At 45.8% G+C, this 22,962-nt stretch overlaps 1 protein-coding gene and 1 long non-coding RNA gene across 6 annotated transcripts in view; one reads left to right on the forward strand and one right to left on the reverse strand.

Annotated features, from left to right (window-relative positions):
- Positions 1–22,962, reverse strand: part of NOL4 (nucleolar protein 4) — a 333,499-nt gene that overhangs the window by 145,569 nt on the left and 164,968 nt on the right. The gene's annotated exons all lie outside the window — the stretch shown is intronic.
- Positions 190–1,841, forward strand: LOC120398833. The gene is made up of 3 exons (XR_005594733.1): positions 190–447; positions 1,129–1,226; positions 1,746–1,841. It is a non-coding gene; the product is annotated as an uncharacterized LOC120398833 (long non-coding RNA).

Consider the following 22,962-nt stretch of genomic DNA (forward strand, 5'->3'; position numbering starts at 1 on the left):
ATCCACCACTGCTTCCACAAACACACCTTATTGAAGCTGTCACTGACATTACAGTACTCATCCTCCAGTCAGGCAGATTATGAAGTCACCGTTAACGCTGCCCTAACAATAGATGGATAGCATGAACTCATCCAACAGTTTAGCTAGTATTCTTACCAAGAAGCCTTCATCACCTAAGGCCCCGATTCAGCAAAGCTCTTCAGATGCATTTAATCAGGGCTTATTTGGCTTTCCAACATGACACCTCCAAGACTTACTAGACTGGTATAACCCGGCTCTTTAGTTTGAAAAACAGTATTTAAATTTACTCTTTTGTATTGTTTTATAAACTACTCGTGATTTTTGGAGTGGAAGAGAGGAAAATTATTCCCTGCCTCAAAAAAGATAAGGATGAATCTAGCCTGTAGGATACAGAATTCCAAGTACCACGTAAAGGACAATTGAAAAGTGGGTAATTATGTAACAATTGAAGAATATGCTTCTGTGGTACCATTGTGTGGTTGGTCTGGGGCAGTGAAAAAACAGTACATGATAACATTTTACTGAACAAGAAAGGACCAATTTGCATTCAACTATGAATGCCAGTCCTTATATGGGACTTGCTAAGATGTATGTGCACACCTGCAAACTCTCTGAAGAAACACTCAAGTCATTATTCAAATGTGTAGCCCATAGCGTAATTTATTGTTTTAGAGCAGTGGTTCCCGCCATGGCACCCGCCGGGGCATTTATGTGTGCCTGCCTAGTGTCCAGCAGGGGACCTGCTGGGGACAGAGAACTCAGGCTGTGGGCGCGGTGTTCTCTGTTCCTGGCAGGTGCGGGGCCCACCTAGTGCCCAGCAGAGAAGAGAATCTGGGTTCCCGCGCCTGCTGGGGACAGAGTACTCCAGGACTGGGGGAACCAGTGTTCTCTGTCCTCGTGGCTTTTATATTATTTAATGTACAGATACAAAATAAGCCTTGTAAAATTCTTGGTGCCCGCCAAGCTCTTCTGAAAACATGAATGTGCTACTGGTCACAAAAAGGTTGGGGACCACTGTTTTAGAGTCAGTAGCAATACTGTTATCTTGATTACTGGGAAAAACCACAAAGGAAAGTCACTGGTCTCACATGCAACTCTTTTCACTAGTGAATACATTCCTGCTATCATGAGGAAGAACCAACTATGCCTACAACAAATGCAATCATCTAATTCACAGTTTTCCTTGGAAATTGAACAGCATCATTGTAAGTTATCAACATCTAAAAAAAGATTTGAAAATTCTGTTTGTTTTTTAAAATATCTGGAAAATAAAAATTAGTCTCAAGCACAAAAAGATTAAATATAATAAAATTATTAATTTAAAACATTTTCAAGACAGAATTTGCTACAAGTTTAGCAGCTAAAAGGAAAGGATAAAGTCTTTGAATGACATTATGATGTAGTTCCTAGCTGGATGTACTTGAGGGTCTGTTTTGTCACTTTATCATTCAACTACAATTTTTGTATTGTAATTCTTCTGTACTTCATTATAACAGTATTTAATTAAAAACACTAAGGAGCTAAAAATCAGAATTAAGAAGATACACACCACAAAGCAAACAATTAATGTTTAATGAAAGGTACTTTATTTTGGACAAAACACTACATTTTTAATACTTGCAGAAATAATTGATGTTGGCAGATTTTGATATCAGTAGACCTCTAGTGGCTACTACAGTAATTGATTATTACATTACTTTTCTTTACCTTTTTTTCCCCTCTAGAATGAAAATACTGTTTAGGAACAAAACTGCAATGTATAGTTAGTGGTACAGAAAAATAGTACTAAGCACCTGATTTCTACATTGCCACCAAAGGTACACCGCTGAACCTGAAATTAGGTTTCATCTTTTAATATTTGCTGTTGAACTCTCTGTAATAAATGCATTTATTTAAAGCATATTTGAAAAATATTAATCCCAATAAAACTGGCACACTGGCATACAATAAAGAAGAAAGTAGCTTTTGATAAAAGGAATCTACAACCAAACGAAAAAGTAATTCCTACAAAAAGCATATTCAATATCCTATGATTTAAATTAATCAAATTACACATCAGTATTTGCTAAACATTAAGATTTAGTCCCAAGAAGTATGCTGAAAACAAGTCCAAACTCCATGAAAGTGTCATAGGGAAGTATGTTTCCTGACAGAAAGGAAGACAGTCAACATTACATCTCATTTAGATCTAGACAAGTTTGAAATGTAATGAATGTGGATCCCATAGACCAGTGGTCAAAAACACAGTCTGTCAATATTGGCCCTGCCATTCAAATTTCCATGTGGAGAATATAAAGAATATTTTTTTTCATGAAAAAAATTAGATCTGTCATTTTTAATAGCATTATTACAGCAGTGTCTTCAGTGGCACTGTGGGTAAGACTGTGTCAGCATTCCTGTTACAAAGCCCACTTTCAAGAGCCCTAAATCTCAGCCAAAAATACATTCCATAGTATACTACTGCACAATTTGTCAGTTTCACTAGGGGGACAACACCTATCCCTGAAGCATCAATCCTAAGCCCCTGCAAAACACAGGATACTGAACTAAATGGACAAATAGTTTGTTTCAGCGGAGCAATTCTTATGCATCACATAATATATATTCTATAGCTGCATTTTACCACTGTGCATTTTAAACACTGTGTAAACATACATTTTCACACTAAATTTTGACTGGCCCAGAAGCACTTACTATATCAAGTCCCCAACTCACTGAAAGAGGATTATAGTGAATAATGCACATTTTGTGATGTTTCCATTTTAGGGCGACTTGGGCCTTATTCACTTTGGCTAAAAATTTCGAACTTGAGTACTTAAAGACAAACATCTAAATCTATACTCTGGTGCTTAATGTTATGGCTACATGGCAAGAACAGAATGTGAGTGCAACTTGCATAGTTGTACATGAGCTAGTTTTAATCTAGGTAGCTCAGATATTGGAAGCAGTGAAAACACAGCAGCAGGGGCTTCAGTGCAAGCTAGCTGCCATAGCTTCACTGCTCAGTACCCAACCTAGATTGAAGTGGGAGTCCAGGGTGCTCAGTTCCTCACGGGATGCACTCAGCATCTTGCAGGACCCATCTATACAACATCATGGAAACTAACAAGCTCATTGGTCAAAGTTTTGTCCACTAGTTAAAAACGACCATTTTATCACACAATATCACTTCATTAAATCACTACTTTGAAAGCACTGTACCTAAAGTCAAAGTTGCTCAACTGATCCCCTAGAATATTTGGTGTACCCTCTACATCAGTGGTGGGCAGCCTGCAGCCCGGGGCTGCAGGGATGTGCTGGCTGCCACTTCCTGCAGCTCCCAATGGCCAGGAACAGCGAACCATGGCCACTGGGAGCTGTGGGGACCGGTCAATATAAATAAACTGTCTCGAGGCCCGCCAACAGATTACCCTGACAGGCTGCGTGCGGCCCACGGGCCACAGGTTGCCCACCACTGCTCTACACACTGGAAAAATAATTGATCGATCTAATGTTGGAAAAAGCCAATTATATTTGAGGGCCAACTGTGTGCACTATATGGGTGAAATTCACCCCTGTGCAGAGGACCTATGCTACTCTAATGTCCCAGTTAAACTCTCAAAATAGGGTTTAACTTGTACACAGATCTTTTGTTAGACCTCCACACCACCATGAATTTCACCCTGTAAAAAACTAAGATGATAACGTGGTCCCTGAGCCTAGAAATCTATAACCTAAATTAGACCCAGAGAGTACAGTCTGAACATAATCTCATATGTACACATATACACAAAAACAAATACAACACCCTGTTGGAAGGAGGAACCCTCATGCAACACAGGATTTATTTATTTTTTAAGAAGAGTATGTGTGTTCAAGGCTAGGAAGTTTTCACTGAAGCAACATTGCAGAAGTGAGTTTTAAGAGCAAATTTTAACACAGACAGGGAGGCATTGTGCTGAAATGTATGTCATCTTCACTGGCTTTTGTAAGAATCTTTCCTTTGAGAAGAACACCCAGTACATGGCCATGGAAGCTATTTTTTTTTTAAGTTAATCACACTCATAGCTGATTACTGTGAACTGAGAGGTGCAAGACAAACAACAGTTTCATCTGAGGAATCACACCCCCATCATACAACTACAGCAGCTGATCTTTTGGCTGTCTACACCTCATGGTTATCCATTAAGATTGAATGATGGATGCTCATGAGCCAAATCACATCCTTGCCCAAGAGTATTAGCAATGATAAGTTTGGCTGGGCAGTCTGTATAACATTGGAAGTAATATCAATCTGCAAAAACTTCCCGCTGTGTGACTGCAGTAACACACTGGTGCTGCAAGTCTTCTAACTCATGACTGCAGCTGCATGAATGATGCTAGAAGTGATTTGTAAATATTTCTGCACATAAAGGCAGAAAGTTTGGTTTGCTTATTTGTTTCTGAATATTCAAACAGCCACTGGATTTGGTATTTCAAAAAATGTACGTGAATCCCCAATATTTCATGAATTTCAGCATCTGAAAATTTCTACTGGAAGTGCATTATTTATTACCCCTCATTCATTCATTCATTCATTCATTCATCATCCTGATTCAAATGTATCAGTCATCCAGAGAGTAGAAACAGTATCAGGCGACTTAGATGACTAAGCATACACTACAAATTACTCTTGATTTGCCCTGTTCAAACTTATAATCAACAAATAACATTACAAGTGGGTTGTGCATGAGAAGATGCTCACAGATACTTTTATTTTGGAACCCTAGGAAGATCACCTTTATACAAGGATATGTTAAAATAATAGGAGTGATTACTAATGAGGTGGTGTAATGCTAGTACGGGAGTGACTATGCTAATACTTGAGTTAAGGCTCCTAGTTTTTTCATTACAGATGTTTTCTGTAAACCTGAGCAGTCTCACTCCATGTTAGCTGCTCAAATAGTTGCTAAAAGTACTGAGTGTTCTCTCCAACCAACCTGACTCCTCTCCTAAACATTACACTTCAGTCATGTCAAAACATGTAACTGGTGAGTACTACGGGTAGTTCCATGGCATACAGTAATACCAAGGAGGAAACTTATTAATAAATTAGTGACTATGACTAATTTTTATATACAGCCCCTATCTATTTGCTCCTAGGAATTAGCAACATGCCAAAGAGGTAATTTCACACCGAGCAAGAACCTACTGTTATGAAATTACTGTTATTGATGATAAATACATTTATAACAGAAGAGTGAATCAGTTTGTGCATAAACAGATGCAGTTTCATTGGGAAACTGTAAAAGAATCCTGCAATAAAAATGCAGGCTCTTGAAGTACAAGCATATCTAAAACACCAAGGCCACTAGTTATTAGCAAAGACTTTTAAAAGGTTCTGTGATAAGTAGAGTTAAAAAACCTGAGAAATGTAACATTTATACTAATGGCTGCATAATCCTTGCATAGGCTCCATGACTGAAAAACAAATCTAGTTCAGAACAGGGCTCAAAATCATTAACTAAAAATCATGAAACCAAGCAAGCCACTGACCCTAAGGACACTTCATCACTGCTTGACAGATCCTGCATGTCTTTATATGCTAATGGCACATAGCAAGTTGTGATATAGAAGGGAAAAAGTTCCTGATGTGTCTTTACATCCTCTTTCTTCTTCTTTGTCTGAACATATCCATCAATAGGCCCCCTGTCTCCAGTGGCTTTGGGACACAGTATTATGAGCATGTGAACTGATTTTTCTCTTACTGGGCATGTTCAGAGAATTGTTTTTAAAAGGAATTTACTCATAGTGGTAAAGACAACTTCTCTCATAAATGTGGATCTTAAAATATTACCCAGAATTATGGTAAACATTGAAAGCCAGTCCCCTTTAATATAAGAAGTGGTAGACTAGCTTTGTAAAGAGAAGGAAACCCACGTTTAATATGCAAGGGGTGTTGAATGAGTGTGGGCTGCCAGAGAGAGCAACTCCAAATCAATTCCAGTGTTTCAGGGTCAAGAAATAGCCTCTCTTTGCACATGCTGGTCATATCTAATTAAAGTAATCCACAGATTTAGCTCAGGGTAGAATTTTAGCCACCGACTCTACAGCTCCCCATCCACACTTGTGGTAGCCAATAAACATCCATCACCTACTTTCATTCTCAAGGGAGGAACACAACAGTAATGTATCTTCTCCTTTTTGTTTTTTATCCTCTTGGGATAATCCCTGGATATGCTACCTAGAGTTCAGTAAACTCCAACATCTCCAGATAGATAATTCAGTTCTTAAAGCCAGCTCTTATAGATTGTGGTTTCTTTATTTCACAGCCTACAACCTCTATTCTGACCATCATGTTACTGGCAAATTCTCAAATTTCAGGGCTCTGAATAAGCTACAAGAGTTGAGGTCTGGACATTTTTAATTCTGTCAAAGACCCCTCCTTTCCTCATTTTCCCAATCCCATTCGCCTTCTAATTTAATTAGGAAGATATGAAAGTAACCTTTCTAAGACTTGCCCAGGGCCAGCCCATAACATTTTGGCACCTGAGGCAGGGAACTCAAATGACGCCCCCATGCCTCCTTGCTCAAGCCAAAACGTTGAAAGGTCTCAATTCTGCCATCTTCCTGTTCTACTCCTCTCGTGGTACTGTTCTGTTACCTACCCCAATAAAGGAGAACTAACAACTTAAAATGCCTTGTTCAAAAATTTTAAGTAACACTTAACTTTCAAACACCTGAACAGCAAATGTAACTTTTCTTGTCTGCATAGTAAACACTGGCATTTTTATCTGTTTGAATAATCAAAGTGATGCTTTCTGTGTCTTATTGGTTGCAAAGATTTGAACTGCTTTCTGAAGGTCCACAGTCTGGGCCAGCTCATGCTCTATTGAGATGGCTGCAAGGCCGACCAGCCTCTCCTGTGTCATTGTGGAGCATAGATGCGTTTTTATTAACTTCAGCTTGGAGAAGCTGCGTTTTCCGCTGGCAACTGTTACAGGAAGAGTTAGAAGTATGCGCAGAGCAACAAAAGCATTTGGAAAGAGGGTGGTTATCTTATTTATGCACATATATTCCAGAATGGCCTTTGGAGTTGATCCTGCTGAAATGTATCTTGAAAGGGCTTTCAGTTCATCACCTAAATCACTTGCATCAATATCACGCATAGCATCATGTGTCAACCAGTAGCGTAGCTAGCGGGGTGCAGGGGAAGCAGCCACTTCCCCTCAGCACATTTTCAAAAAGCGGTGCCTGCCGGGCTGGTGCTGGTGGCAGCACGGCTGGAGGATCTATGGTGGGGGGGCGGCAGGCGCGACCGGAGGAGTGAGGGGGCCAGCTCCTCGGCCATTGCACCCCACGCTCAGTGTGGCCCCAACATTGCCGCAGCCACCTCCTGCGGCAGCTCAGGGCTCGGCAGCCAAGCGCTCCCCGCCCCTTGCTAATGCGGTGGGCGGGGGGAGGCGAAAGGGCCCCTGCGTCTTTAAGGCCGCCTGGCTGGCGAGCCCCACGTGGAGCGCTCCGAGCGCCGGGAGCAGGCCGGGGACAGGTGGCGGCACAGGACGGAAGGTGAGCGGGGGAGGTCCGGTGCCTTGCACTGGGGGGTCCGGGCGAGGGGCGCCCCGGGGCCGGGCCAGCAGGGCAGGGGTGCAGGCCACGCTGTCTGGACGGGGGGGCCTGGCGCGGCGCAGGAGCCTGGAGCCCGGGGCGATGGGGACGGGACCCTGTGGGTGGGGCCGGGTGGCGCAGCCCGGCAGGGGACACCTGCAGAGCGCGCTGAGCAGGAGACACTCTCCCGGGACCGTGCGGGGACGGGGGTATCCACACCCCTGGGAAGCCCGCAGGAGTCCTGAGACGAGCCCCGGGGTTAATCTGGGGGGGAAACAGGAGGAGCCAGGGGCATGGCCAGAGGAGGAGCCAAGGGGGGGCACCTTTTTTTATGTTTGCTCCCCCTACACTTAGAACCTGGCTACGCCACTAGTGTCAACACTGTCTCTGTGCCTTGCATTGCTTGTGTAGGTCTTCTTCAGGTTTAGTGAGAAGTTTTGGAATATCATATAACGGGCAGGCCCCAGCCCAGGCGCGCGGCGGCGGGGCGCTTGGGGGGGCCGGCCGGGGCGTTGTTTTTGGCTCGTTGAGCTCCCGCGTCATGCCTGCGGCACGAGTCCGGAGCCGCGCAGCGATCTGCGCGCGGGCGCGGCTGCGCGCGGTCCCGTCCTCCGCAGCGCTCGGTTGGTTGGCAGGCATGGCGGCGCGTGCAGCTGGTCCTCCTCTCTCGTGGCTGCGCGCCTGCATGCCGGCGCCGAGCTCAACGGGAGCGGAGAGGAGGCCGACCCGAGGGGGGGTGGGAAGGGCGCGCGCGCGCGCCCGCGCTGGCAGCCTACTTTCTAGAGCCGCCCCTGCATATAACATCCCAAATATACTGTTGTGTTCCTTGAGCTGCATGAAGCCTTCTTCAACTGACTGTATTGCACAATCTAGCATCTGGTTAAAGAATTCAACTTTGAATTCTTGTTTGGGGTCTCTTATGGGATTATCCCATGCCTCGTAATCAAAATGTCTTCTTCTTCGGTGACTCTTGTATTCTTGAATGGGTGGGAAAATAGCTTCAGTGTGACGTTCCTCCAGCTTCTGTGCACTTTTCAGAACATTTTGAAATCCCTCATCTGACTGGTAAGACTGTAGGTATGACTTTGCTTTGTCCAGTTGTTCCATTGCTCCAGATATATCAAGGTCAACACCTTGGAGTCTCTTGCTTACAAGATTTATTTCACACAGTATGTCATGCCACAACACTAAGCCATACAGAAATTTGAAGTTATGTATGTTTCTGGTGATTCCATTTCCCTCTGCCACTGTTCTCCCATGAACAGTTCCTCTCATAGCATTTTCCTCCATAATGGCTGTAATAGTCCGGTGCTGGGGCCGTGCCCTCTCAGGGGCCGTCGGGAGCCAGGCCGCCTCACTACACGGCCCCAAATCAGTCCTCGGGTTCTGAAGGTCTCGGGGTTCTGCCCCTCAGGCAGGGGCTAAACAAAAGGCACACGGTCACTGCAATGAGCCCCAGCCCTCAGTCAGGGCTGGGCAGCAAACCAGTTCTATGCTCTGGTTCTTGCAGCCGGAGCTGAGCAAACACAAAGTCAATAAGCCCTAACCCTAGCTCAGGGCGGGGCAGCACACAAGAGTCCAGGGGCTCAGATCCTTTCTGCAAGCTGAGCACCAATAAAGTCAATACGCTAAGCCCCGGCCCTCAATCAGGGCGGGGCAGTGACAGCAGTCCTGAGCTCAGCTCCTCTCAGCAGGAGCTGAACCCACCGGGCCACCTGTAAGCCCAGGCCCGCAGTCAGGGCAGGGCACCAAACACTTAGTGCTAGGTTTAGGGCTCCGGTCCTTGCCTCAGGAGCGGGCAGTAGCACTAGTCTCAGAGCTCAGGTCCTTACCTTAGGAGCTGAGCAGTAATAACAAAGTCAGGAAGCCCAGGCCCTTAGTCAGGGCGGGGCAACACACAAGAGTCCAGGGGGCTCAGGTCCTTGCAGCAGGAGCTGAGCACTAACAAAGTCAGGAAGCCCAGGCCCTTAGTCAGGGCGGGGCAGCAACACAGCAGTTCTAGGCTCAGGCCCTTACAGCAGGGGCTGAGCAGCAATGATAGTTCAGGGCTCAGGTCCTTGTATCAGGAGCTGAGTAGCAATAATAGTTCAGGGCTCAGGTCCTTGCATCAGGAGCTGAGCAACAACAATAGTCAGTAAGCCCAAGCCCTAGGTCAGGGCGGGGCAGCAACCAATAGTTCAAGGGGCTCAGGTCCTCGGGCAGGAGCTGAGCAACAGCAGGTGCGTGCAGGCTTCTATGCACGAGCGCTGGTGTGAGGGGGAGACTGCCACCCGTAAGTGGGGTGGCAGGGGGGACACAGGCCCACCCACTCCACTGTGTCCCAGCCCGGGGCCCTAACAGCGGCAGTCAGTCTGCTGCTGTGTCGGTGGGGTCCTGACCGAAACACACCGACATCGGCTCTTCCTCTGTCGTAGCCAGACTGGGGTCAGCTACCCCCGGGCTACTTCCCATCTCCCCCTCCATGGGTACCTGCTCATCACTGGACTCGGCAGCGGGGTCCCACACCATGGGCTCCTCGGCGTGCTGAGGGCTGTCTAGGTCGGGCCGCTCCTCCGGACTCGGGTCAAGGGGACGCTCGGGACGGTCCTCGGGGTACCGGGCTCGGGGCAGGCTCGGCCAGTCCACCTCGGGGTACCTGGCTCGAGGGAGGCTCGGGCGGTCCACGTCAGGATACCTGGCTCGAGGGAGGCTCGGTCCGTCTGTGTCAGGGTACCTGGCTCGGGGCAGGCTCGGTCCGGCAGGAGCCCGAGCAGGAGCGTCTGTCCTCTCCGGCCACTGGGCTCCAACTGAGCGCTGGGGCCGGGCTTTTATACTTCCTGTCCCGCCCCTTGACTTCCGGGGGGGCGGGAACAGGTGGCGGTAGCTCCGCCCACTGGGGTGGCTGTTCTGGTTCCTCTCTCTCTGGGGCCGTCGGGAGCCAGGCCGCCTCACTACATGGCAAATATGGCATCTTCTGTCTTCCCAGTTTGGTGTTTGATAGACTTTATCGCCTCCATTCAACTTTCCCTTTGTGTGGCACTCAGTGGTTTCAGTGTCAGAGAGGATGTTCCCAGATGCTGCTTCAAAATTTGCCATCGATGAGTTGATGCAGAGAAAAATACATAGATGCTTTGAATTACATTAAAAAATTCAGCACCCTCACTAGAAGCTGATGCTGCATCACTGACCACCAAGTTCAGTGAATGAGAACTGCATGGGGTAAAAAAAGCTTGAGGGTTTTACTCTCGGATCCGGGTCTGCACTCCTCTGTTCTTTCCTCTCATGTTGGCACCATTATCATAGCCCTGACCTCTCATGTCAGCTATCACAACTCCCGTATCTTCCAGCTTTTTAAGAAGCACATTTGTCATACCAGCTCCTGTAGTATCATCAATGTCAATAAATTCTAGAAAATGCTGACAGTCACCATTGCAGGGACATTTTCACTAGGTTCTGCTATTGTTACAAAATGCACCATTCAAGTCATTTGTTCCGTATGGCTGATGTCAGGTGTGCAGTCCAGAATAACAGAGTAATATCTTGGTGACTTCAGATCTGCCACAATCTTCTGTTTGACATTTCTTTGGTGGTGACTCTTCTTAGATGCACCTGGAGTACAGCATCAAACTCAGCCATCAGCTCCACAATTTGAAAGAAGTTTCCATTGTTTGGCACACACAGCTGATCTGAAGTGCCATGCAGTGCTAGATTTTGGGTAGCAAGCATTCTCACAATGGCAATGAGCCTTTTCAGAACATTTTGCCAGTAAAGAGACTCTGATACAATCTTCTCTTGATGCTGATCATCTATGGTGACCTTTAACCTTAGTCTCATCTCAAGCTCTTTCCAACCTTTGGAATGCTCTCTGGTGATTTGCTGCCTTCTCATAGCATGACAGATTTCTACTTAGATTTTTCCAGTCCTTTGTTCCTGTAGAACCCAATGTGGCTGGAACATTAGACTGGAAGAGTTTGCAACAAAAACAGTATGCAGCATTCTGGGCTTTTGAGTACATAAGTCATGGCCTCTCCACTTTGTCACCATTGGGGATTTCATGCCAGTAATATGTTGGCTGGAAACTTCTATTTTCATTGTCTTTGGGGAACATGAAGTTTTTCATTTGCTGTGGCCCATGCAGTACAAGGAAGTCCCTTAGGCTACTGCTCAAGTGGGTCCACAGTCTTGGATCATCTAGACTTAAGGAACTAAACCCAGAGGCAGAACCTGTTTCTTGCGCTTCCACCACACTCTTCTCTGATCTACACTTTTCTTCAGGAATGTGCATGGTTACATCCATTTGAGATGGAGATATGGATGCTGCAGTAGCTGCCAGGTCACCTGCACTCTGACTAACTGGAAGATCAGGCATCTCCTCACCACTCACATCTTCACTGGGTCCGGAAGGCTCACTGTGAACATTTGTGTCTATGTAGCTCAGGAGAGTTCCTTCCTGCTTAGAGAGAAAAGCTTCCTTTGCATTCTTTCTTCTTCTGAATGCTGCCCCAGAGGGGCATTTTCTTCTTTTATTTATGACTGCTGTTCTGTGCCAGCTATCGTGACTCTCAACACTCAGCTGAAGGGGACAAATAAGCAGGCTGGTAGTAGGACCTGAGTGAGGGAAGATATCAGCGTCTTAAGGGCCTAACTGGCTCCTACTATTTCAGTTGACTGCCTGTTCTCCTCAAGTGGATTCAGGGAAGCAGCAGAAAACAGGAAGCTCCCTGAGAAGCTGGTGTTAATCAGTCCAGGCTCCTGGGGGTGCTAGAGAGGTACATAAGAGGCTCCTCCTTCTCTCTCTCCATGAAGCGCCTGCTGCTTTCTGTTATTCCCTCTGACCTTTTCTCTTGCCTGTCTGTTATGTCTCTTGTGCCCTCCTTTCTCCAGCACAGCACTTCACCATTTCTGTGCATCTAGAGCAGAGAGAATACATATACACCAGCAGAAGACACAATTTTCTACACTCTGGGTCCTAGTGGCGCCTCCCTATACACACACAGTCTGGCACCTGAGACGGCCGCCTCAGTTTGCCTCATGGTAAGGCCAGCCCTGGACTTGCCATCCCTGCAGGGAACATTACGGATTAGCAATGCTCCGACTCACTGAAAACTGCTATCACTCTTGTATGGATAGGTATATTTGACAAAGATGGTAATAGTCCCCCAGATGCTCCAACTGAAAATGTTTTCTTTAGCATTACTAGTTAGAAAGATAAAACTACTGAATCCAGCCTTTGATTTAAATGCACAGGCAAACACATTGCCTTGAAAAGATTTGGCCTTCTCCAGGAGCAGGGTGGGTGGAACAGGTGATAGAGGATCTCTTCTAGAATTTAGACAATGTAACATAGCACATCATTTCTGCTATATCTCTGACTAGTTGCTAACCCTGAACTGATTTTGCTGTAGTGAAATGAAGCCGGAGTTTAGCACAGACATACATTGGACTCGTTTACCAGATAGAGATCAGAATGGATTCCTGATAGACCTTAGGGAATCAGTACATAAAGGGCTCCTTCTAACACACTTGTAAATGTGCCCACAAATTGATTCGGAATAAGAGTAACCTTTCATCCTTATACCGATGTGATGAACTCATGATTTCTTACCAGCCATCACATAAATCAACTTTGTAGTCTAGAAAAAGATTTTAAAAACCGCAAACAAAAAACCCACAAAAACCACCAGGGCCAGAACTTCAGTTGGTGTGTAAATCAGCCTAGCGCCACTAAAGATCAGGCCCTTGATGTCAAGGTTAAGCCTCTCTGGACACTATCCTATCTTATTCTGGAAAGCAAAAAACTCTTTTCATGGGATAAACTTAAGACACCTTGGAAACCACCACTATGGGGGAGATTTTCAAAGGCAATCAAGGGCAGTTAGGTGCCCTACCTCCATTTATGCCTTTGAAAATCTCCCCGCTAGTGTCTAGCTTCCTGTTTCTAAGGCAACTGTTTGGAAACTGTTTTTTAGCTAGATTCTCAAACCACCTGTCATGTCAGTTCCTAGTATTCTGGAACCCTCTTAATGAGGCTCCAGGCCAGAACACAGTACAAAGAGACCACTTGATAGAACATAAGAATGTGCATATTGGGTCAGAATCCTGGTCCATCTAATCCAGTATCTGCTGATGCTTCAGAGGAAATGAACAGAACAGGGCAATTATCAAGTGATCCATACCCTGTCATCCTGGCCCAGCTTCCAGAAGTCAAAGGTTTAGGGACACCTAGAGCATGGGGCTGTGTCCCTTACCATTTTGGCTAATAGCCATTGATAGACCTATCATCCAGGAACTTATTTAGTTTTTTTTTTGAACCAGTAATACTTTTGGCCTTCACAATATCCCCTGGCAATGAGTTCCACAAGTTCACTCTGCATTGTGTGAAATACTTCCTTGTGTTTGTTTTAAACCTGCTGCCTATTAATTTCAATTGACCCTTGCTTCGTGTGTTACCTGAAGGGGTAAACAACATTTTCTCTATTCACTTTCTCCACACCAATCATGATTTTAGAGACCTCTATCATATCCCCCCTCAGTCATCTTTTCCAAGCTGAATAGGCCCAATTTTTTAAATCTCTCCTCATAAGGTTTCTCTACTGGATGCCCTTTTACGTTCCAGAGACAAGGCACATACCACCACACACATCCTGCTGGCTCACTCTGCAGCATTTGATAGTGTTAATTGCCAAAATCCCTGTCCTTACCTCCTCCCCCACCCCATCCCAGGCAGTAGTGGTTAACAGAAACACCCTGAAATGCTTCATATCTTTCATCTCAGACAGAAATCTGAGTATTATTATGGGAAATTGTTTCTTCACTGTTTCTTCTCCTCCAAAGCCTCACCTTCAGAGACCCACAATCATAAATCCTCTCCACATAGTAGCTATATGAAGATGTTGCGAGAGCCAGCTCTAAATCTCCTTTATCTGAGGCCTGGTCTACACTGGGAGGAGGGAAGGGGGGCGGTGAGCTAAGTCAATCTAAGTTACGCAACTTCAGCTACGAAAATAGCATAGCTGAAGTTGACATACTTAGAGCTACTTACCTCAGTGTCTTCACTGCGGTAAATCAACTGCTGACCGGAGTCAATGGGAGAGCGCTTGGCGGTCGATTTATCGCATCTTCACTAGATGCGATAAATTGACCGCCCCTGGATCGATCACTCCAGAGGTAAGTGTAGACATGCAGATGTAAAAAATCTCATTTTCCAGTTTTTTCAATAGTGACCCAAAAGCAGAACCTGGAGAAAGAGCAGCCATGCCATCTAATGCTGAAACTAGGCAAGACCAAGGTGATGCTGGTAGGAAGAGAGAAGTGATATGAAGAACTTGCCTCCTTCATACCATCTCCCACTATTGAGAATATTGGGCCTCAGATTATGCGATAAAACCACAATTTTGAGGACCTTTTGGTACTCAGCGTTACTGGTTGCCCAAATAGCCATGGTAGCAAAAAATCACTCACTTTTCCACCCACAAGTAGCCAGATCATATTCCTTCTAACATGGCACAGACCTAGCCATGGTGATCCATGCTTTTGTGACCTCCAGGCTGGATTAGTGCAATTGTTATACTCAACAATGAAGCCACATGCCCTGAAAAAGCTCTAGCTAGTACAAAATACAGCAGCTCATTTGCCTAGCAATACAGGTTGCCATGACCACATCATCCAAGTGATCTCTGCAGTAATTCTGTCCTGTATCCAAAGCCCTCCATGAGATTGGCTCTAGCTACTCAAGAGAATGCCTCTCCCTTTGTGACCATCACCTCCCCCGACAGCTGTGTTCCACTAAACAATGCAGGAGCATAATATGTGAGCATGGAAGGAGCTAGATCTAGATTAAAGAACTCACTCCTGCAAGAGATTAGTGACCAAACTTGTTTTGACATAGATTTCCTTTTATAAAGTCTTCTCTTTCTTAATAAATTCTTCTCTCTCACACACTTACACACACACACACTCTCATTAAAAACTATAAAGTAATCATTCCGTTTCTCTTACAGGCTGGGAAGGCAGTGTGCGAGAGAGATTATTTCTATTTTTAAATACTTGCTCAGATAGTATGTGGATAATGACTATATAAATAAGACCAAAAAAAATGAGGCTGGCAAAATAATTTGTGATACTCAGCTATCATTTTCTTATTCATGATTAAATCTGTATTCTTTGTTCCTTATACAATTCTGAATGCTCATTCCTCTACCTGGTTGGACTAGCTGAGAATGAAGTGGGAAAGAGATATAGCTGATAGCATGGAATAGTTCCCAGCCTTTCTGGAAAGTGGACTACTTTATGATATTCAGATCTCAGCTGTACCAACTAATGGTCACTGCCCTCCATTTAATTGTGCATGCTGCAAACATCAGAAGAGCTTTAACTGCTCCAAAGTGTTTTCTCAGGAGCCCGAGATCTGGAGCTGTCCAAACTCCATTTCAGATAAGAGCATGCCTGGAAGAATGAAAGTGGGGCCCAGCACAGAGGGTCATAGCGTAACAGTCACAAATGCCTTACATATCAGCGTAGAAAAAAGGTACCAGTGCTTGGCAGGCACTGACGGAATAAGTCTTGGTGTGGCAGGAGTGTTTCTTGGAATTGGGTGGATATTAAAATATACTTCATTTGACAGAAATGCAACCTAAGTACCTCTCCAAGACAAATACCTCTATCAATAACCTCAGCATGTAAAGGTGAGGAAGGGTTACTATTTCATTGTTTAAGACCCTATAAGACTACTGTTGACTTTCAGGGTATGTCTACGCTGCAATAAAAGACCTGGGGCGGCAAGACTCAGAGCCTGATTTGGGCTCACGCTACAGGGCTAAAATAGCAGTGTAAACATTTGGGCTCAGGCTGGAGCCCAGGCTACGGTACCTGGTTACAGGGATGGGTTTCAGAGCTTAGGCTCCAGCCTGAGCCCAAACATCTACATGCTATGTCAGCCCTGTAGCACATAGCCCCAGGCAGTTAACCCAGGCTCTGAGATTCACTGCTGCAGGGTTTTTTGTTACAGTGTCCCTCAGCTATACATGTGTGATTTTATTACAGGCACTACAAATATTGACATCCAACCCTCCTAGTAGCTGCTCCTGGTAGGAGATACAGCATGAGACTTGTGAGATTGCTCCTGTCCAATGCCTTCTCTGTAGGCAGGAAAATCCTTCTGTTGAAACAGACTGATGCTTCCCCACCTACATAAAAATTTTAGACAGTGACCTCTTTTTGGTCCTTGGAACTTGCATACCAAATACATAGGAAGATTTCTTGGATGGAATTTGGACCCATCTTCTGGCCAGTCATAAATCTTACGGCTTTAGAAAGTCAGGACCATTATATACCAGGGCATTACAAGGTGGTCTATATTTTTGACTAAAACAGCACATGCTGATGAGTGGATTCATGAGGCACTTGTACAAATCTATACACCTTTTCAGTAATCATCTTGTTTTGCTTTATTCCTTGGTACTTTGAAACATTTTTCTTTGTTTTACGCATTAGGATGGTTTTTGTCTGAATTATACCTTTTTATATGTTTGAATATTGCTGTGCATTTTCCATATTGTTATCTTTGTTCCATGCTAGCTCTGATGGGTATGTAACTCAGTGCTTGTTTTAATTTAATAATAAATGTCTTTAAAAGAGACAAGGTTAGCCTGTAATGATTTCCACTGTTAAAAGGATCTACTCTTGACCATAACATTGAATGAGTATGTTAGATTTATCTCACAGTAGAACATAACTGAGAAAATCTGGTTATTGTAGAAAAAACTGAACTACAAAGTTATTGTACAAAAAAAAACAAAAAACAAACCTACTTTCTGTCAAAAGTAAAAACAGCCAAATTCTACTCTCAGTTATCCACACTGAAGTACAGGAAATTCCACTGAAGATACTCCACAGGTACATGGTTTTATCTGTAAATTTACTTGTGGTACCCACAGCCATAATTCTGAGTGCCCCCCGGTATTTAAAAATAGAAATAATCTCTGTCTTCCTTCCCAGCCTGAAGAAGTAGGTTTTTTTATTCGTTGGAATAACCACCCCGAATGAGAAGTGGTAGCTTTATCGCCGGGAGTGCAGGTCCCAGCGATAAAGCACTGTCTATACTGGTGCTTTTCAGCACTAAAACTTTTGTCACTCAGGGGTGTGAAAAAACACACCCCGAATGACTGAAGTTTTAGCGCTGAAAGTGACAGCCACAGCACTGAGTTTTGCATTTAATTCTGAAAGTGGTGAAGCCCATTGTCTTTTATCGTTTGCTGAAGTGAGCTCCATAGTGGAGGTCCAGCTCCTGTGCAAGGTTTATTTCTCATAGTCACAGGCCTCACTCTATTGGTTAAAAGTTATTACTATTCCAGGAGAATGAAGATGTCACAATCACAGGGAAAGTGCTGATCTCTCAGCTAAGGCCAGTCCCTTGGGGAGCTTTGAATGCCTGATATTCATATACTATGGTCATGTCAGGCCCTAGAAGAACTTACACTGTTCTGTGCAATGTTGTTGTAGCCCTGACTTCCAGGATTTTAGAGAGACAAGATGTGTGAGGTCATATTTTTTATTGGACCAACTTCTGTTGGTAAGAGACACAAGCTTTTGAGCTTACACAGGGCTCTTCCAGCCTGGGAAATGTACTCAGAGTGTCTAAGCTAAACACAAGATGGAAAAGATTGTTTATCATACATAGTTAACACATATTTCAAGGACCATTCAAGGTGAAGTGGCCTGTTAACACCTTTCCAGTCATGGGGGGGAAATAAAAGCTGGGGTGGATTTAGTGGGTTATAGATTGTTGTAATAAGCCATAAATCCCGTGCCTCTCTATTTGGTCCATGATTTTTAGTGTCTTACAAAGTTATGGACTGAATAGAGATACTGAATTTATGGCTTATTACAGGGGTTCTCAAACTCGGGGTCAGGACCCCTCGAGAGTCAGGAGGTTATTACATGGGGGGGTTGTGAGCTGTCAGCCTCCACCCCAAGGCCTACTTTGTCTCCAGCATTTATAATTATGTTAAATATATTAAAAAGTGTTTTTAATTTGTAAGGGGGGGTCACCCTCAGTGGCTTGCTATGTGAAAGGGTCACCAGTACAAAAGCTTGAGAACCACTGGCTTATTACAACACCCACACCCTAAGGTTTTTTTTCCCTCCTCCTGTGCCTGGAAGGGTATTTGTCACAGAGTCCCCGGGCGATGCTCTGGAGCTGTGCCCCACAAAGCCAGTCAGGACTTTGGGCAGCCTCGTCTCCCTTAGAGCAGACTGTCTTCGGGGCAAGAAGCTCACATGGCTTCACCTTCCTGGGTCGGACCTTGGAGCATTCAGCATCCTCTCCCCCTTCGTGCGCTTCCCACAGCAAGTCCACCCAGGCAAGGTCCTGGGGAAGCCAGAGGGTCCTGCACCCCCACTTCGCAGTCAGACATGACTCTTAGCCAGCCAGTAAAACAGAGGTTTATTCGATGACAGGAACATGGTCTAAAACAGAGCTTGTAGATACAGAGAACAGGACCCCTCAGCCGGGTCCATTCTGGGGCCCAGCGAGCCAGATAACCCCGTCTGCCCTCACTTCCCATCCCCAGCCAGCTCCCAACTGAAAAAACCCACTCCAGCCCCTCCTTTCTGGCCTTTGTCTCTTTCCCAGGCCAAGAGGTCACCTGATCTCTTTGTTCACCTTTAGCTATTCCCTTGCAGGGGGAAGGGCCCTGGCCATTTGTTGCCAGGATACAGAGTGTTGGCCATTTATGCACACTGCAGACTCAAGAAATGCATAGGGGAAACTGAGGCATCCACACAGTATTCAGAGGAAACATTAAGAACAGTCCCACTTCGTCCCAGTGTTAACGGCCCACTTCACCTTGAATGGTCCCTTGAAATATGTGTTAACTATGTATGCTAAACAATCTGTTCCTGCCGAACAACCAAAGCCAAATAAATGGCAAGATGTCCACCACATTTTTATTTAGAAAAATAAAGACAGTAAAGCATACCATGTATTAAAGCACTTAAGAGGAAATATTCTTTAGGTTGGGGAAAATGGTGGAGGGGGAGGGAGTCAGGACTGTAGGCTACCCCCCATTTTTCAATTAGGTTCAATGGGTGTAGGATAATTTCAGTGTTCTTTAGGGACAGAGAGACATAGTGCTGGAGACTGAGGGCTTGTCTACACGGCACGTTATAGCACTGCAACTTTCTCGCTCATGGGTGTGAACCCCCCTCCCCCCGAGTGCTGCAAGTTTCAGCGCTGTAAAGTGCCAGTGTAGTCAGTGCACCAGAGCTGGTAACATTGCCAGTGAAGACGTTTCCTAAGCGTATGTCTATGCCAGCGCTGTAACTCTGCCACTGGTTACAGTGCTGCTCAGAGAGTGCTGAAGGGAAACTGCTGTTGTCTGTTCACATTGTCAGCTGCCTGCGCAATAGCGTGTTCACACTTGCGGCACTTGCAGCTATATTTGGAGCGGTGCACTCTGGGCAGGTATCCCACGGAGCATCTCTTCCTCTTCTGCCACTAAGAGTTGTGGGAAGGTGGAAGGGGTCGCAGGGCATCCTGCATCCTGTCCCAATGCCCCATGATGCATTGCTTTGTATCCCAGCAAATCCCTTTGCTTCCATCCACATTTGGCATCATCTTTCAACGGTTTGTGTGCTGCACACACTGCCTCTTCGTTCTGCAGGAATTGATCCCAAACTGTTGACCAGTATGCTGCTCGCTCTGACTAACACATCACGAGTGGCAGTGGAGTTATTTCTTAAACTACAAAGACAAGAGGAGTGTGATATTGATCTCGCCATGTGTACTACCTATAACACGAGATTGCTTGTGGCATTCATGGAGGTGCTGACCACAGTGGAATGCCACTTTTGGGCTCGGGAAAAAAGCACTAAGTGGTGGGATCACATCGTGATGCATATCTGGGATGACGAGGAGTTGCTGCAGAACTTTTGGATGAGGAAAACCATATTCCTGGGACTGTGATATAAGCTCACCCCAGCCTTGCAGCACAAGGACACGAGAATGAGACCTGCCCTGCTGTTGGAGAAGCGTGCGGTGACTGCACTGTGGAAGCTGGCTACTCCAGACTGCTACCGATTGGTCGCTAACCAGTTCGGAGTGGGAAAGTCGACCATTGGACTCATGTTGATAGAAGTGTGCAGGGCCATTAATTGCATCCTGCTCTGAAAGACTGTGACTCTGGGCAACGTGCATGACACTGTAGATGGCTTTGCACAAATGGGCTTCCCTAACTGCAGAGGGCGATAGATGGCATGTACATTCCAATTCTGGCACCAGACCACCTAGCCATCGAGTACATTAATCAGAAGAGGTATTTCTCTATGGTTCTCCAGGCGCTTGTGGATCACCATGTGTGTTTCACAGACATTAACACAGGCTGGTCCAGAAGGTGCATGACACAAGCATCTTTCAGAACACTGGCCTGTTCAGGAAGCTGCAAGCAGGGACTTTCTTCCCAGACCAGAAGATCACCATAGGAGAAGTCAAAATGCCCATTGTGATCCTGGGAGACCCAGCCTACCCCTTAACGCCATGACTTAGGAAGCCATACTTGGGGCACCTTGACAGCAGCAAGGAAAGTTCAACAACAGGCTGAGCAAGTGCAGAATGACTTTTGAGCATGCTTTTCGCCATTTAAAGGCCCACTGGTGCTGCCTATATGGGAAGCTGGACCTGGCCGATGATGATATTCCTATGCTTATAGTCACGTGCTGTACTCTCCATAATATTTGTGAAGGGAAGGGTGAAAGCTTCACTCAGGGCTAGACCGCAAAGGTTCAGCGCATGGAGGCTGAGTGTGAACAGCCAGAGACCAGGCTACTAGAGGGGCACACCACAAGGATCAGGGATGCCCCGAAGCAGCGATTTTAAGCTGAAAGCCAACAATATTTGTTGCTATGCTCGGGAGCGCAGTGCTTGTGATGCTAGGAGGTTATTGTGATTGGTGCAGACGATGCAATATGAAGGTTTAAGATAACTGTCTGTTGCTTTGCAGGGCTCTGTTTGCTTTCAATTAATAGAATAAAGATTGCTTTTCAAACCAATGCAATTCTTTTATTAAAAACAACAACCAGAGGAGAGAGTCAAACAAAAAAAAACAACACATCAGCATTGAGGAGGAAGGGAAGGTCCCAGGAAGACGTGGAGTCCCGGGATGGTTAAAGATTTGTGTATGTCCAGGGATCATATCCAACCTTCTCCTGTGGATACAGTGCAGTGGGTATTGTACTTCAGCAGGGCCAAACTGCAGAGGGACAGGTGTTGAGTGCAGTGGGTACTGAGAGTCCGCAGTGCTGGACTGTGACGGGGGAGGAGTTGAATGCTGCAGGTACAGATTGGAGCCAGGAGGTTGATAAGAGTGTATTGGTGGTGTCTGGGGGGCACACGGGAAGGAATTTTATGACTGTGGCTGCAGCGGAGGGCAGGCGCGGAGCTACTCGTTTGCAGTGCTAGTAGCGCCAGTCCTCTTGGCACTCCATAACTGTTAAGAACCGCTCCCAAGGTCATATCTGTGAAGCCAAAACACAATTTACAGAAGCAGTATTGTTTGCAACACACAGAACACTGATTCAGTTATTTAAAACACAGCCACTATTCACATACCTGGCACTAGCTGGCTGACCGCAGGCAAGCACACGAGCCACAAGACCCCCAAAATGATGAGTAGCCACAAGGGCAGGGTAAATCACTCTTCCCGGACTCTGCTGTACACTGGGCACATGGCTCTTGGGGAGAGCCAGCACTGTAGGGGGGGGGCTGATAATCATTCCTGTCCCCACATTTTCCACAGGCTGTGTTCATTATGGAAGATATCTCACTGCTGAGGGTGAGCAGGGAATCAAGGGAGGGTCTTCTCCAAGACTGCGGCTTCTGCCCTGGCACTTATGCGGCTCTCCTGTGTGCAGCAATGGTCGTTTCCTTCCTCCCCCACCCCCATGATGGCAGAGTGGCCCGAGAAAGTTACCCTTAATGGGGCAAGAAACAAAGCACCTCTGCCAAAGAACCTGCGGCAGTGGATTGCCCAGTATCTCCAGGAGAGTTTCCTGGAGATCTCTGAGGCAGATTCCTGTGAAGCAAGGGAGTCAATCAACAGCCTGTTCCGTGGATCAGACTAGGCATGTGGTGGTATGTGCATCATACAGACACAAGTCTGCTTTCTGCAACCCTTCTGCCCCCAACAACTCGCTTCAGTGATTCCCAAAATCAAATCCACTTACCAGGGACCTCCTCTCCTGTTTGTGCTTTACCAAGATCCGATAGCTGTGACTGTCTAGCTTCCTCCGGGGTAGAGAAGAGTTCCTGGCTGCATGCATCTCTGACCTCTGAGTCATCCTCTGCCTCTGGGTCCCCCTGCCCCTCCACATCCTCGTCCATGATTTCCTCCTCCTGGCTTG

Source organism: Mauremys reevesii, linkage group 2 (assembly GCF_016161935.1).
Source record: "Mauremys reevesii isolate NIE-2019 linkage group 2, ASM1616193v1, whole genome shotgun sequence".
NCBI lineage: Eukaryota > Metazoa > Chordata > Testudines > Geoemydidae > Mauremys > Mauremys reevesii.